The sequence below is a fragment of the Myotis nattereri genome (assembly GCF_964212035.1).
Source record: "Myotis nattereri genome assembly, chromosome: 1".
Lineage (NCBI taxonomy): Eukaryota > Metazoa > Chordata > Mammalia > Chiroptera > Vespertilionidae > Myotis > Myotis nattereri.
The window spans coordinates 229,244,109-229,260,170 of record NC_138075.1 but is presented as its reverse complement, the minus strand read 5'-3'; positions in this window follow the sequence as shown (position 1 = coordinate 229,260,170).

Here is a 16,062-nt window from a genome sequence, read left to right as displayed (position 1 = left end):
AAAACATGTTTTTATTGGTTTTTAGAGAGAGAGGAAGGGAGAGGGAGAGATAGAAACATCGTTGAGAGATGAGAGAGGAACATCATCCGTCAGATGCCTTCTGCAGGGCCCCTACTGGGGATCCAGCCAGCAACCCCAGCATGTGGACATGCGCCCTGACCGGGGAATCGAACCTGTGACCTCTTGGTTCCTGGGTCCACGATGCTCAACCGCTGAACCACACCGGCCAGGCCCATCTGGCAATTCCCGGAAAGGGAAACTGGGGCTCGGAGAGGAGCAGAGACTGTGGGGCAGGGACCCCGTGAAGTCACTGGGCCACCCCCTTCCTCCACCTGGTGCTGGGAGGTCAGACACCCCCTCCCCGGGGCCCCTCCCTGGGAGTTAGTGCCCAGGCGCCTTCCCTGCGGCTGGAATCGCCTGGGTAACTCCCTGGGCCACCCTCCCTGCTGCCGGCCAGTGCGGTGTCCTCCTAGCGCCTGCCTCTGGAGGGGAGCGGGGTCCAGGCCCTCCCCAGGCGGCTCTGCACAGCGGGCTGCACAGCCCCGCTGCCTGCCCGAACAAGGCGGGTGAAACAGGGGCACCCAGTCCTCAGGCTCTGAGGCCTCTGTCCGGACCGGACTCAGACTCAAGGGACAAAGGTGCCAAGAGGAACCCGAGAGCCCTGCGGCCTCAGCCTCTTGGAGACCCAGCAGCGGAGCCGCCCGCCTGCTCCGCCCTCAGGGTTCCGGAGCCACTGGCTCAGTTCCGTGCGTTTGAGTCACAGCGAGATCCCCTGCATCCCTGCGGTCGGTCAGAACAGAAGCACCCGCCTGCATTTCCCCCTGGACCAGTCGGCTGCTGCGGACACGTTACCCAGAGGTGAATTTTCAGCTGTATTGGTAATGTTTTAGTTTTATTTTTTTGTATTGTTAATTTTGAAAGTTCTTATCAGTTAAAGACACATGTATTTACCGATGGCATGATGTGATGCCTGCGTTTGCTTGAAAATATCTCAACAAAAATAAACATTAAGTGCTAATAGAGAAGGATGGACCGGCTGGCCAGGAGTCATAGCTGGGCGGGGGCGGGGGGGGGTGTGGGGGCGTCGGCTTCATTTCAAGGCTCCCTCCACTTCGCGGACGTTAGGAAACCAGAATAAAAGCGCGTTTAAAAGCAGGAGAAACCCCGGTGCTCCTGGCGGCCGCGGTCCCGCTGGCGGAAGGCGGTTCATCCCACCCGGGTCTGCCTGGGCCCCGCTCTCGCCCGCGGGCTCCCCCAGCGCCCGCTCACTCGGACCCGGCACAGCAAACCGCGCCATTCGGTCTCTGCAGACGCGTCCCGGCCTCAAGCCTCCTCTTTATCCAGGAAGCTTCCCCGGCCTCCACCCGCCTGGGGCGCCGCTGAGCCCCGCGGGGACGGGTCGGAGCCTCGCTGCGGGATCAGGGCGCCCCCCCCCCCCCAACCCCGAGCCCAGCGCTGGAGTCGCCAACGCGGACCTCGAGGTGCAGCTGCGGGTGCGGCTGTCAGACCCGCTGTGCGTTCATGAGGCCGAGCCCGGCGGCGGCCTCCCCAGTCCTGTGTTCGTGTCTTTGGTTTCACGATGCGCCCCGGACGCTCTGGGCGCCCCGGAAGTTGGGCTGGGTGGCCACGCGCTGCTGGGCCGGAGACCCCGGAGGACAGGCCGGGGAGGGATCCGTCCGAGGGACCGAGCCGTGCGAAGGCTGCGCCCTGTCCCCTGGAAGGGGGTGAGCCCCCGGAATCTGGGGGTGTTAGGGCCCGGCGGTGGGGGTGGGGGCGCCCAGCATGGAATCGCGGGTCTCCCCAGCCCCCTGGAAAGGAGCCTGGGGGAAGCGCCAACCCGCACGATCTCGGCGACGCCCCGGGACTGCGCCTGCCCCGCGCGCGCTGCCTCCTCGCTCAGAGTCCGCTCTTGGTTTCCGCCCGCCTCCCCTCCGCTCTCCGCCTGCGCCGGCATCTGCCGCGGGCCGTCCCCCATGTCCCTCTCCGGGACCCGATTCCTCCCGGCCGCGGGCCGTCCCCCATGTCCCTCTCCGGGACCTGATTCCTCCCGGCCGCGGGCCGTCCCCCATGTCCCTCTCCGGGACCCGATTCCTCCCGGCCGCGGGCCGTCCCCCATGTCCCTCTCCGGGACCCGATTTCTCCCGGCCGCGGGCCTTCCCCGATGTTCCTCTCCAGGACCCTCCCAGGTGAGCCCCGCGCCCCCAAAGGTTTGATTTCTTTGCCGAGCGTCTCCCGGACCCAGGCCGCTGGCAGCGCGCGCTCCGGGGGCGACGGCGCACCGATCGGGCCCTGCGTCGCTCGGGTCGGGCTGGGGGAGTTGGCGTCGCTGCCCCGCGTCCGAAGCCCGCGCCGGCCCCGTGGACCCTGGAACCGGGCTCGCCCCCTCTAGGGTAGGGCCTGAGGTCCCGGAGGTAGAAGAGGGAACGGCGCCCGGGCCCGCGGGGCTGCCCGGGACCGAAGGAGAGAACCTGGCAGTGGCGCCAGCCCCGCCCCTCCCGGCCCCGCGGACGCGACCCCTTCCCCACCCGGCCTCCATCCTCCCCGCCCGCGGGCCCCGGGGGGCCCCGCCCCCTCCCCGCAGCCCTTCCGGCTCCGCCCCCACCCTTCCCGCTGGCGCCCGGCCCCCTCCCCGCCCCCGCCGGGCTCACCTGGTGTCTCTTAGGCGTCGGGGAGTCTAGCTCGGCCTTGGGGCCCCGCCCCCCGGTTCTCACCTCGCCCCTTGCCGCTCCCTCTCCCCCGCCCGTCCCTTTCCCTCCGGCTCCCGCGCAGCATCCGCGCCACCAGCTCCAGAAGTGCGCAGAGCGCAATCTAGGGGTGGGTGTGGGGGTGGGTGTGGGGCAGGAGGAGGACGAAGGGAGGTCCCGGAAGGCTTCTGGGAGGCGGCGGCACGAAACCCGAGAGCTAGAGAGACGTGAGGCTGGAGGCGCGAAGGTAGAGAGAGACCCGGCCTCGCGCCTCGGCCTTGGCAGCTCCATCGGGCTCTGCGCCCTCCGGTCCTCCGGGCGGGACTTGCCCGGAAGAGGGGCTGGGAGTTCTGCGTGGCTTCTCGGGAGACTCGCCTCACCTTCCTGAGCTCAGCACGCCCAGCAGTGGGAGGGAGCCTGGGTGAAGGCAGCGCGACCTCATGACAAGGCCGCGCGTGGGCATGCAGCCGCCCGCGTCCCTCTCAGATCTCCGCACAGCCCGCACCGCCCAGATGCTCAGCCACAGTGCCCTGCGTTGGCCGGTGCCCGGCCAGTCTGTTGCGGGTGGACAGGGGGCTGCGTCACGCCCCGCTGGGCTCAGCCAAGACAGCGGCCTTGCCCCTTGAGGTGCCCAGAACCCTAGCCCCAAGGACAGCGCATGCTGCGCCATGGCCCTCCATGCTCACAGCTGCACCCTTGACCTGCAGGCACTTCCAGCACCCTCTTTCACCAACCCCCACCTCCGACAGGGGATCCAAGCTCCCCATCTCCCCTCCACCCCTTGCCACATCCCCAGGGAGACGGAGACGGGGTGTCCACACGCCTGTGCCCCATTCCCACCACAGGCAACTGGCCACACAGCTGGCAGGACAGTGTGTCCAGAGGTGGGCGCAGACCCTGGCCCAGAGCTGGCCACGGGGAGAGGTGCATGGCCCAGCCCCGTCCGCATCCATGGGGCTCCCTTTGAGCTGGGGATGATCCAGGGCCTTATTGTCTCACACCCCTGAGTCACCTGGTGGGATGAGGCCCCTTTTATGAAAGAGGATTGAGGGCCTCTGATTGCAAATGCTGCCTGCGGGGAAGGCAGAGCTGGGTCTCCAAAGGGGCAGGGCTGGGGCAGGGGAGATGGGTGGGTGAGGGCCCGCCCCTCCCCTTCCTCAAGCCCCCTCTCCCTCTTCCCTCCCTGAGTCCCCTAAGGTGGGGGTGTCTCAGAGGCTGTCCTTCCATGCCCCAGGCTTTGCCTCAGGGGGCCCCGAGCTGTGGAGTGCCTTCCGTGGAGTTTTCTAAGGCCCTTTGGGTGCCTGGACCCCACCTGGGCCTCAGTGGGCCCCAGGGGAGGCTCAGGCCGCAGAGCCCTGTGTGGGCCCAGTTCTGGGAGGCAGCCTGGCCGGGACCAGAGACCAGGTGGACAGACGATGCTGACATGCTGATGTGTGATGGACAGGGTCCCTTTAACAATATTCCTTTCCTGGAGGTGGTGGTGACTGCTCCTGAGCCACCTCCCAGCGCCCCTGCTCCAGCCCATCTCAGCTCCTGCACCCATTTCACAGACAAACCCAATGAGGCCCCGAGAAAGGCTGAGCCAGTCAGCTCCCTCTTCTTCCCTCTGCTCCTGAACCCGCAAAGGGGCCCTGGCAGAGGGCACGCCCCACCCCACAGGAAGTGCCCAGAAACGGAGCCTGTTGGAGGGAGGAGAGAGGGCGGCCGAGGGAGAGCCGGACTGTGAGGACGCTCACCCCATGGACTCTCTCCTCTGAAAGTCTGGTTCCCCCAGGGCCTGGCAGAGGGACACTCAGGACCCGAGGACCCGAGCTTGGGGCTCACTGTCCTTCAGGAGGCGGGGCGGTGTGTGATGGTGCCCACCTATCAAAGCCTGGTGGTGGTGGTGGTGGGGGCGCTTGGTCCCAGCTGGCCAGGTAGGCGGTGTCCCTGCGTCCTGCACAGGCCCGGCCTCCACCGGGCTCACGCGGCTCCACTGGGGGCCTGGGACACGGAGCCCGGGGAGTGCGGGCCGGCCCACCGCCAGGGAGCGCAGGCCCCGCGCGTGGCCTGGTGGTCCCTTCGGCCAAGTTCCCTCTTCTCCGCCCGCGCCCCCCACCCCGCCCGCGCCCCCTTCCCGGAGCCAGTCTCGGGGCCGCAGCGTCAGCACATCCGGGCCTCGCTCCCTTTGGTTTGAGTTTGTTTCTGAATCGCGAAAATCCATTCCCCCGCCTCCCATGGGCGGGAGGGGCGCGTGGGCCCCGCGGCCCCCTCCGCCCGCCGCCCCCGCGAGGCCCGGCATTGATCCCGCCTCCTGTGCACAGCGCATTAGCCCTAATGGTTTCGCTGATGATTCAACTTCTTTTTCGCTAAAAGCCGACCCTCGGTCCTCACCCGCCTCCGCCGCCGCCTCCCCGGCCACGCGGCCCCCTCCCCCCCGCGGCGCGCCCGCAGCCCCGCGCCCAGGACCCGCTGCCCCCGGAGACGCGGCTCCGGCCACCGGGCGGGCGCCGCTCGGACCGCGTGGCCGCCACCGAGCCGTGATCCCGCCGCGGGGTGCCGGCCGGGCCGGGCGGGGCTGCGCGGGCCGCTGGGCTCCCGGCGCGTAAAATGCAGAACTTGGAGCTGAGCCAGGAGACCGACCAGTTCCCCCCCCCCCGCCCCCCATCGGACCCGGCAGGACCGAGCGCCGACCGACCGACCAGGAGCGGCAGGTCCCACCTCTCGGAGGGGCTCCCGGCGCCCCGCTGCCCGCTCCACCCGCGGGAGGCGCGGCCAGGGACCGGCTCCAGGCGCCCGTCACCGGAGCAGCCGGCCGTTCGCAGGCCCGGGACGCGGCCGAGGGGAAGGGGAGGAACCCGCCGCCTCAGCCCCGGCCCGGCCCAGCGCCCCCTCCTCGGCCGCTGCCCGGGGAGTCCGGCTCGGGGCCGCCTTCCGTGGCCCCGGCGCCCGCCCGCGAGGCCCCTGATTTCACCGGGAAACAAGCGCTACTCGCTTCCTGTCCCCTTTGTTGTAGAAAAGTCGGAAATCCAGGCACGAAAACAACAAGGTTGTTGGGGTTTTCTCCTTGTTTGTTCATTTGTTTAGTTGGTTAGTTGGCTAGTTGGCTAGTTGGCTAGTTGGCTACTTGGCTAGTTGGTTAGTTGGCTAGTTGGTTAGTTGGCTAGGTGGCTAGGTGGCTAGTTGGCTAGGTGGCTAGGTGGCTAGGTGGCTAGTTAGCTAGTTGGCTGGACAGTTAGTGCCGGCCCTGCCCGGCCGCGCACACTCCCAGCAGCCGCCCGCGGGAGCACCGCGCTGAGCGCACAGTTCTGGGCGTTGGGGCGAACCACGCCCGTCCTCCTCTGTAAGGGATGGAGACACTCGCGCACACGGCCGGAGACCGAGGCGCAGAGGCCCCCTGCACCCCCTTCCTCCCGCCCCTCGAACATCACCGTCACTTGTCCGCGCGATTCTAAACCCTCCGTGTCCACAGGAGACACAGCCCCGCCCGCCGGCCTCGCGGGCCGCCCTCCTTCCAGGCGCTGCTGCTGCTGATACTGCTGCTGGATTTCATTTTTAAAAGAACAGTCCCGGTCCGAGTGCCGTGGCCCGGATGTAAGATGGGAGGTTGGCTGCAGGCGGTCACTGCCTCGGGCAGGCACAGCCCTCCCCTCCCCTCCCCTCTCTGCCCCCCCCCCCCAGTCCTCAGAGGGCCGCCCTCCCACTGGGCACCGGCTGGGTCACTGGTCCCTCGCACACTAGTTTCCCTCCTTTTCTCTGTACCTGCCATTTGCTTCTCCTATCCCCCCTTCCAGCCTGTGAGTCTCTGGGACACGCATGCCCTGGGGGGGGGCCGCGGGGGCTGGGGAAGGGGGTGCAGGTGGGCTCAGCTTCCTGCTCCCTGGACCCCCCTCTCCGAGACCACATCCGAGGCTTTCTCAGCCGCCAGGCCAGTCAGCTCCCAGCTGCGGCCTTCTGTGGGTCCCTCCCGAAGGCTCTGAGTGCCTGTGCCCCTGGGACACCTTCTGCTCAGCGCCCCCTGCCAGGAGCAGGGGGGTTTGCCCGGCTCGGACTCGGAATTTCCCAGGCGCTGCAGGAATGGGGGCCTGGCTGCGCTGTGGGTGCCCAGAGCAACGCCCCGACCAGCCTCCCTGAGCCGGGGTCAGTGAGGGTGCAGGCAACGCAAACATTCCTGTCTGTCAGAATTCTTTCAAGTGGGGTTCACTGGGCAGCGAGCCGCCCTGGCACCCCCACCCAACCCGCCGGCCTCTGGGCTCCGCCAGGTGACCCCTCCCCACCCCTCCTCCCATCGTTGAGGCTCTGCAGTTCCTTGTCTGCCTGGCGGGCCTGGGGCTCCTGGGGGGCAGTGCGGCCCCTGGTCCATCCTGGTGAGTGAATGGTGGGCGAGGTGGTGGGGAACCCCCACAGCCTCCATGCGATGGGGGGGGGGCGCCCCCACTCAGCGGGCACTGAGTCCAAACCTGGGAGCAAAGCTGACACTGGTTCCAGGTCCCCATGCGCCACAGGAGACAGCGGTGCCCCCGGAAGGGGCGGAGCTCAAGCGCAGTCGGGAGGCCCACAGGTGGGCGCTGGCACAGCAACTCAGCCCTGATAAAGCTGGGGGCGGGGCGGGGGGCGGGGGGAGGCAGGCTCCGCACCTGTCAGGGCCCCGGTGCATTCGCTGAAATTGCTTTACACCCTGTACTTATAGATTTATTTCTTATCATGTCTACAGAGAGTTTGAAGGGCATGGGGTCATGTCAGAATGATTTTCGTTACCTTATATTTCATTTTTAAAAATCTTGTTTGGAGAAGTAATACATATTTGTCTTAGGTATTGAGGTGGGGGGGGGAGGGAGGGAGGGAGAGAGAGAGAGAGAGAGAGAGAGAGAGAGAGAGAGAGAGAGAGAGAGAGAGAGAGGTGGCTGTTTCGCGGGGCAGCGAGCCTGAGGTCTGCAGGACAGGCTGCCGCTGGAGCGCAGGCGGGTTTCCAGGGGGCCTCAGCAGGGCCCCTCCCACCCGGTGGGACTCTGGTCTTTGCCCTCAGGCCTTCACCTGCTTCGGTGAGGCCCACCGCACAGCGAGGGCTTACTCCAAGTCCGCGCTGATCTCGCCTAAAACCTTCTTCGCAGCAGCATCTGGGCCGGAGCCTGACAATGGCCAGTGGGTGCCCGACATTCACATCTCAGGAGTCAGGCCTCCGTATGAATTTCGCATCCTCTCTCCACAGAAAAAGCTGGCATCGCGTAACGTGTAGGTGAATGGAGCAGCGTCTGTGAGCCTCCCGCTCTTCAAACCACTGGGCTTCCCAGCTGCAGGCCCCGTTTGGGGCACCAGCCGTGGGGAGCGGGGAGCGGGGAGCACCCGTCACACCGCAGGGCAGCTACGGCCTGACTCACTGTGTGAGGGCAGCCACCCTGTCCCCCAACCTCTGGTCCCTTCCCTGCCCAACGGTGAGCTCCCGGAGGGCAGGGGAGTGTTCATCACCTCCACCACCTCCGGTGCCCAGGACCCACAGAGGCTGGGCCCATGCGGGGAGAGGGCAGGTGGGGGCGGGTGTTTCTCCCCCAGTGTCCAGGTGGTGGCAGTGTAGGGGCGGGGCCGGGAGGCTGGCTCACAGCTTACACCTGGCTCATCTGGGTCCATTGGCCCCAAGCAGAGCTGCCAGGCCCCTGGCCCGATCCACACTTGCATTTTTACTCGGGAGAGAAAACCTCCTGTCTGGTGTAAGCCCTGGAACTTGGTTTCCATCTGGGAAACTGGCCAGCTACCAACTGACCACAGCAGCTTACACAGCCTGTAGGTGTGCCACGCACAAAGGCACGGGCACCCAGGGCCCCTCTGCCTCTCTTTCTGCCACCCTGACACATGGGCCCTTCCCTCCAGGCCCCTGGACGGCTGCTGGAGCTCCAGCCATCATGCCTTTGTCCCAGGCAGGAGGAAAGGAAGTGCGAGGAGCAGAGGGGTGTCCTCCCAGCTTTTAGGGGTGCCCCAGGGGCCCTTTCCCTGATGCCTGCCTGCATCTCTTTGACCACCCCTATCGTGCAGAGGGTGCAGTTACTACTGCAGGGAGGGGAGTGGGTACTGGGAGGCAACCAGGAGGCGCTGCGCAGAGGAGGCTGTGAGCTGCAGCCACAGCTCAGCAACAAGACCGGGACTTTTATTTTATTATTTTTTTAAAAAATATTTTATTGATTTTTTACAGAGAGGAAGGGAGAGGGACAGAGTCAGAAACATCGATGAAAGAGAAACATCGATCAGCTGCCTCCTGCACACCCCCTACTGGGGATGTGCCTGCAACCAAGGTACATGCCCCTGACCGGAATCGAACCCGGGACTCTTCAGTCCACAGGCTGACGCTCTATCCACTGAGCCAAACCGGTCAGGGCTTTATTTTATTGTTAATATATATTTTTATTGATTTCAGAGAGGAAGGGAGAGCGGGTGAGAGAAACATCAATGATGAGAGAGAATCACTGATTGGCTGCCACCTGCGCCCCCCCCCCCCCCCTCAGCATCCTGGGAGGCAGACGGACAGCGCAGGGGGCGTGGCTTCCACCAGATAGATCCCTGGAGGCCTGGCGCCCCTGCTCTCTAGCTGTGTGGCTCTGGGCCAGGCCCCCGGCCTCTCTGAGCTGCCCTTGCCGCACTGGGGGCTGGAGGAGGCAGGAGATGGCCCTGTGTGAGCGCCTCTCCACCCCGTGGGGCGTGGTAGGTGCTGGAGAAAGGGTGGCCAGTGTTGTCGCAGCGGCTCTGTCCAAGGCCCGCGCGCAGGGCCTGGTCTCAGGGGGCCCCGGCCAGTGGCGCCTGCCCTGGAGCCGTGTTGCTTGGACGCCTGCGCTCTGGGCGAGCCGATCCCAGCCAAGCAGGTGGTGGTGACGCTGACGCTGGTGCTGATGGTGATTTTTATTACGAATCGCCACTCAGTTGGCTTCACGCAAGGCCTGCTACTGAAGAGAATGTGGTGATTGCCTGCCACTCCCCTCGCCCGCAGACCCAGAGCCAGGAGGGACGCCACGGGGAGCTCGCAGGGGTGGAAGCCACCGCCTCTCCTTTCTGGGCTGGGGAGCGAGGGGTGCCCTCCTCACACCCCGCTTCCTACACTGACCCTGTCTGTCTCCAAGGACCTCAGAGGCGTTGCTGTCTGTGCCACCTGGAGAGGGGTCGGCAGGGCCGGTGGGATGGAGAAACCAAGGCCCTGGTACCCCCACAGTTGGGAATGTTCCTCCAAACACGCTAATACCATGCCAGCGCCCAGGTCCTGAGAGGAGTGTCGGTTTTTAGATGTAAAACTCAGCTCCTGGGTCCCACCAGCCATATCTGCCCCCCCCCCCCCGCACACGACCCCAGCGGCACCCTACTCACGGCAGATGCCTGGCAGTGCCCCCTGACGAAAATGTGGGCCAAAGGAAGAGCTAAAGCGATGATATGTTGGAGCTCCGAGAAAGGGTCAGGCATTTCCAATCAGAAGATCAAGGAAGACTGCCTGTAGGAGGTGATATACGAACTGAGTCTGAAGGGATAACCTGAAAAGGATAAGATAAGGAGCGGGGAAGGGATTCCAGCACGTGAAAGGGCACACCAGGGCCCAGAGGGGGCTCTGCCCTGGTCCGATGCCCAGTGTGGGCGGGTGTACGAGGGGAGAATGACAGGCCTGCTTAGGACACATGGTATCGCAGGCCACACTCCCCGATGGGGGGTTAGTGCGGCCCAGGGGGACCCCCAGGCTCCCCCCCGAACATACTGCATCCGTCTCGGTGGGAGCCTACGTGCGACAAGCTCCCAGGGCCACAGAACCCCTCTGTGAGCCAGGGCCTGGTTTGAGCTGCTGTGGCGGGTCAGTGGAGCCACAGGACAGCTGACACCCCATGTAGACAGGACTAGTGACCTCCGCAGGCACATAGAAGACTGTCCCTCCAAGCCCTGCCGTTCAGGTGGGCAGGGGACACAACAGAGTAGGATTTGCACCCAGCAGCTGGGTCCAGAGCCCGGGCTGTAACCGCCCCACAATGGGAGCTCCACACGGTGGCCTTTACAGGGGGTGAGAGAGCATCACCACCGTCACCATTATCACCATCACCATCAACACCAACATCATCATTATCACCATCACCATCACCATCATCACCATCACTGTCACCACCATCACCATTACCACCATCATCACCATCACCATCATCATCACCACCATTACCACCATCATCACCATCATTACCATCACCATCATCATCATTACCACCATCACCATTACCACCATCACCATCATCACCACCACCACCATCACCACCACTATCAGTATCACCACCATCACCATCACCATCACCACCATCACCATCACCATCACCATTATCATCACCATCACCATTATCACCACCATCACCATCACCACCATCATCACCACTATCACCACCACCACCACCATCACCATCACCATCACCATTATCACCACCATCACCATCACCACTATCATCACCATCACCATTATCACCATCACCACCACCACCATCACCACCACCACCATCATCACCACCATCACCACCATCATAACCATCACCATCACCACCATCACCACCATCATCACCACCATCACCACCATCACCACCACCACCATCATCACCACCATCACCACCATCATAACCATCACCATTATCACCACCACCATCATCACCACCATCACCACCATCACCATTATCACCACCATCACCATCACCACCATCATCACCACCATCACCACCACCACCACCACCACCACCATCATCACCACCATCATCACCATCATCACCACCATCACCATCATCACCACCATCACCACCACCATCATCACCACCATCACCACCATCATAACCATCACCACCATCATCACCACCATCACCACCATCATAACCATCACCATTATCACCACCACCATCATCACCACCACCACCACCACCACCACCACCATCATCACCACCATCACCACCATCATAACCATCACCATTATCACCACCATCACCATCACCACGATCATCACCACCATCACCACCACCACCACCACCACCACCATCATCACCACCATCATCACCATCATCACCACCATCACCATCATCACCACCATCACCACCATCACCATCATAACCATCACCATTATCACCATCACCACCATCATCACCACCATCACCACCACCACCATCATCACCACCATCATCACCATCATCACCACCATCACCATCATCACCATCATCACCACCATCACCATCATCACCACCACCACCACCACCACCATCATCACCACCATCATCACCATCATCACCACCATCACCATCATCACCACCATCACCACCACCACCATCATAACCATCACCATTATCACCATCACCACCATCATCATCACCATCACCATCATAACCATCACCATTATCACCATCACCACCATCATCACCACCATCACCACCACCACCATCATCACCATCATCACCACCATCACCACCACCACCATCATCACCATCATCACCACCATCACCACCATCACCACCACCACCACCACCACCACCATCATCACCACCATCACCACCACCACCACCATCACCATCACCACCACCATCATCACCATCACCACCATCATAACCACCACCATTATCACCACCATCACCATCACCACCATCATCACCACCATCACCACCACCACCACCATCACCACCACCACCATCACCATCACCATCACCATTATCACCACCACCACCACCACCACCACCATCACCATCACCATCACCATTATCACCACCATCACCATCACCACCATCATCACCACCATCACCACCACCACCACCACCACCACCATCACCATCACCATCACCATTATCACCACCATCACCATCACCATCACCATTATCACCACCATCACCATCACCATCACCATTACCACCACCATCACCACCACCACCATTACTGTCACTATTATTGTCATCGTTGTGATGGCACCTGCACAGTTTACTGAGCTCCTCACCTGGGTCTGTCCCCTCAGCCAACCTTCCCCATGACCCTGCAAGTGTCCTGAGGCTGCTCACCCACCCACAGCACCACAGCTCCTGACTAGCTGCCGGATTCTGTACTCTGTGACCACGCCCCCCCCCCCCCCCAATTCTCACAGAGTTGTGGCTGAAGGACCAGGTGTCAGGGCGGGACTGAAGTCCGGGCCAGGGGTGGGGGCGGACCGAGGGTTCCCACACTGTGGCCTCCAAGAAGAGACGCTCCAGAGAACTCGGGAGAGGGGGTTGGAGGCCGGGCTCCCAGGCGTGAAGCCATCCGTGACCGGGGCAAGGGCTGGGAGGCCGTGGCCGACCCCATCAGTTAGTGCAATTAGCTGTCAGGATGGAGGCCCCCTGCTAATTGCCTGCTGAGGGCTGGGGTGCTCAATAATGAATTAGCGGAGTGCTGCCGCCACTGCCGGTGGCCTTCAGCTCCTGGGGTCAAGGCCAAGTGCTCCGGGCTGCCTCCTCTCCCCAGGGCAGCCGGCTCTCCGCAGCTGTGCGCCGCCCTCCCCTTTGTCCCCCATCATCACCAGGACTGAGGAAGCTGGCAGGCGAAGGTCGTAGCCCCAGTGGCCTGAGGTCCCTCAGCCAGGTCCTGGGAGTCCTTCCCCTCCGAGATCCCTCGCCGCACAGTGGGCGGAGCTCTGGGGGCGAGGCCCCTCTCCGGGAAGTCCCTGGTCAGGCAGGGCCTCCTCGCACCTGGGTCCCTCTGCGGGCGGCCACCACCTGCCCACGCGGCCTCTGTGCAGGGACGAGGGGTCCATGTCCCTGAAGCTGCTGACCAGCCCCGGCCCTTTCGCTGGAATGTGCCCGCCGTTCCGCCCACCTGGAAGGTCCCGCACCTCCACCTGGCCCTGTGCACCTGCCGGGTCCTGGTGGGGCGGGGGTGGGGGCGGTGCCAGGCATTGCTCTCCTGAGGGCAATGGGAAGCCATGGCGGGTCTGTGCTGTACAGCCGCCCGGGTGGGTGCTGTGATGAGGGGCTTGGAAGGGATGGGGTGCCTGGGTGGGTGGGCGTGTCCTGAGCCTGGTGGGGGATGGGGAGGCCGGAGGTAGAGGTGAGCCAGACTTGAGGTGGGGGTATGATCAGCTCCTGGGACTGGCCCTTAAGGAAGTGAGCCTCTTCCTCCGGGAAGCCTTCCAGCTCTGCCCCTGCTTGCCTCTGGGGCCTCGTCACTTCATCCTTCCTTGTCCCCATCCAGAGAGCCCCGTGGCCAGTGCCACTGGCCTCGCCCTCCTCCTAAGGGCCCCGGCTTCCTGTCCCTTCCCCCTCCCCCGCCCAGGCAGGGCCAGACGCCTCCTGTGTCTCCCTGGGCACCGTGTGGCTCGCGGGGCAAAGCTGGCGCAGAGCAGAGCGGGGCTGGCGCTGTGGGGTGCACTCGGGCCTCATCCGGTCCGGCCTCCTGGCGGCGGCTCTGGAACCGCTGATGCTGAGGAATTTGTGAAAATGTCACTCACGGCGCTCACTTTCAGAGCAGTTTCAGGGGTACAGGCGGCTGCGCAGAAGCACAGAGCATTCCCGGGGGCGCCTGCCTTGGATGACAGGTTGGTGCGAGACAGTCCTCACCTCGATGAGCTAATGTGGATCCGTTGCCACTGACTGGCGTCCACAGGGCCGCTCCTGGGCTCTGCGTTCTCTGGGTTTGGACGAATGCGTGCGGCCTGTGCCCTCCCTCACAGGACGACAGGGAGCAGTTTCTTTGCCTGAGAGCCCTCCGTGGTCCCCCCCCCCCCCCCCCCCCGCCTCCTCCCAGCCTGGCGACCGCCTCCTGCCGCTGTCTCCATAGCGCTGCCTTCTCCAGAGTGTCCTGTGGCCGGAATCACAGTGTGTGGCCTTCTCGGGTCGGCTTCTGCCACTTAGTCACATGCATTACGGTTCTGCCACATCTTCTCATGGCTTTTTAATTTTATTATTAAAAATATTTTTATTGATTTCAGAGAGGAAGGGAGAGGGAGAGAGAGAGAGAGAGAGAGAGAGAGAGAGAGAGAGAGAGAGAGAGAGAGAGAAACATCAATGATGAGAGAACCATGGACCGGCTGCCTCCTCCACGCCCCCTACTGGGGATGGAGCCCGCACCCAGGCCCGTGCCCTGACCGGGGATTGAACCTCCACCTCCTGGTTCATAGGTCGACGCTCAACCCCTGAGCCAGGCCGGCCGGGCGCTCATTTCTTTTTGGAGCCGAGTAAGGCGCCTGGTCTGGACGGACCACAGGTTTTCATGCAGCCGCCCACCGAGGGGCAGCTTAGCTGCTCCCAAGTCCTGACGGCGGAGAGTAAAGCTGCTGAAGACACGCGCGTGCAGGCTTCTGAGTGGATTGTTTCCACCTCCTTTGGGTAAATCCCAGGGGGCCCGATGGCTGGGTCGGGTGGTGAGAGCACCATTTCACACCCACCGCACTGGGCGGGGGGCGGGCTGAGACCCTGCCTTTCGGACGAGGTCTCCGGGGACGCCCCCCTGGGGTCCAGGGACCGCCGCACTGCGGGAAGCCGGCCCCAGACAGCAGGCCCCGCTCCGGCACCTCACCTGAAAGCCGCGTCGAGGGAACGGTCCCTTCTCTTTCCGCCTCCAGAACTAACGGGCTGTGTGACTTTGGGAAAGTCACCCGCCCTCTCTGGTCTGCAGGTTTTTGATTGACAAACGAGAGGCTGGGGCTAAGCCATCAGCATTCTGCAACCGGGTGACAGCAGCAGCAGCGTCTGGGGACAGCGCAGCTTCTTCCTGCCGCTGTTCACAGGTGACCACAGACGTAGCAAACCCCGTCCCCACGCGACAAACCGAGGCTCCGAGGGCGCCCCTGCAGGAAATGCCACCCCGCCAGCTCGTCAGCGTGGCCGCTCCGGGCCCAGTCTGCTCGCTGCAAAGCCCTCCCCTCTTTCTCCATCGGCGCCTCCTGGGTACCTTGGGGATAAAGAAACCGCTCTCTCAGTGGAGACGGAACGAGAAGAGGCTCGAGTTCCCAGACCCGGAGAAACCCCCGTGCAGGCCCCGGCCTGTGGTCTCCCCCCCAGTGTCAGGGTTTTAATTTTGGGGTGAGTTGGTGAGAAAGACTCGTGCTCTGTGCCCTGCAGCGCAGGACGGTGAGTCTGGAGGGAATAGCCCGTCCTGGGAGTCAGCCCCCACTTGCTCCTCCCGGGAGCCTCTCTGGCCAGCCCTGCCCGTAGCCGCGCCCGGCACAGTCCCGCTCACACAAATCTGAACAGTTTTTGACAAGATTTTTGAGTTTTGTCAGATGTGAATTGTTAAGATTTAATTGAAAAAATGAACAGAGCGCAGCCGCGACTTCGAAGGAAGTGACCCAGAACCAATTAGAATTGAGTAACAAGTGGCCATTCAGTGCCGACATTCGCGTGGGGAGAACCCGGTGGAGGCCCCTTTAGCTCCCGCTCCCTGCTTCCCGAGCTCAGAACATGGA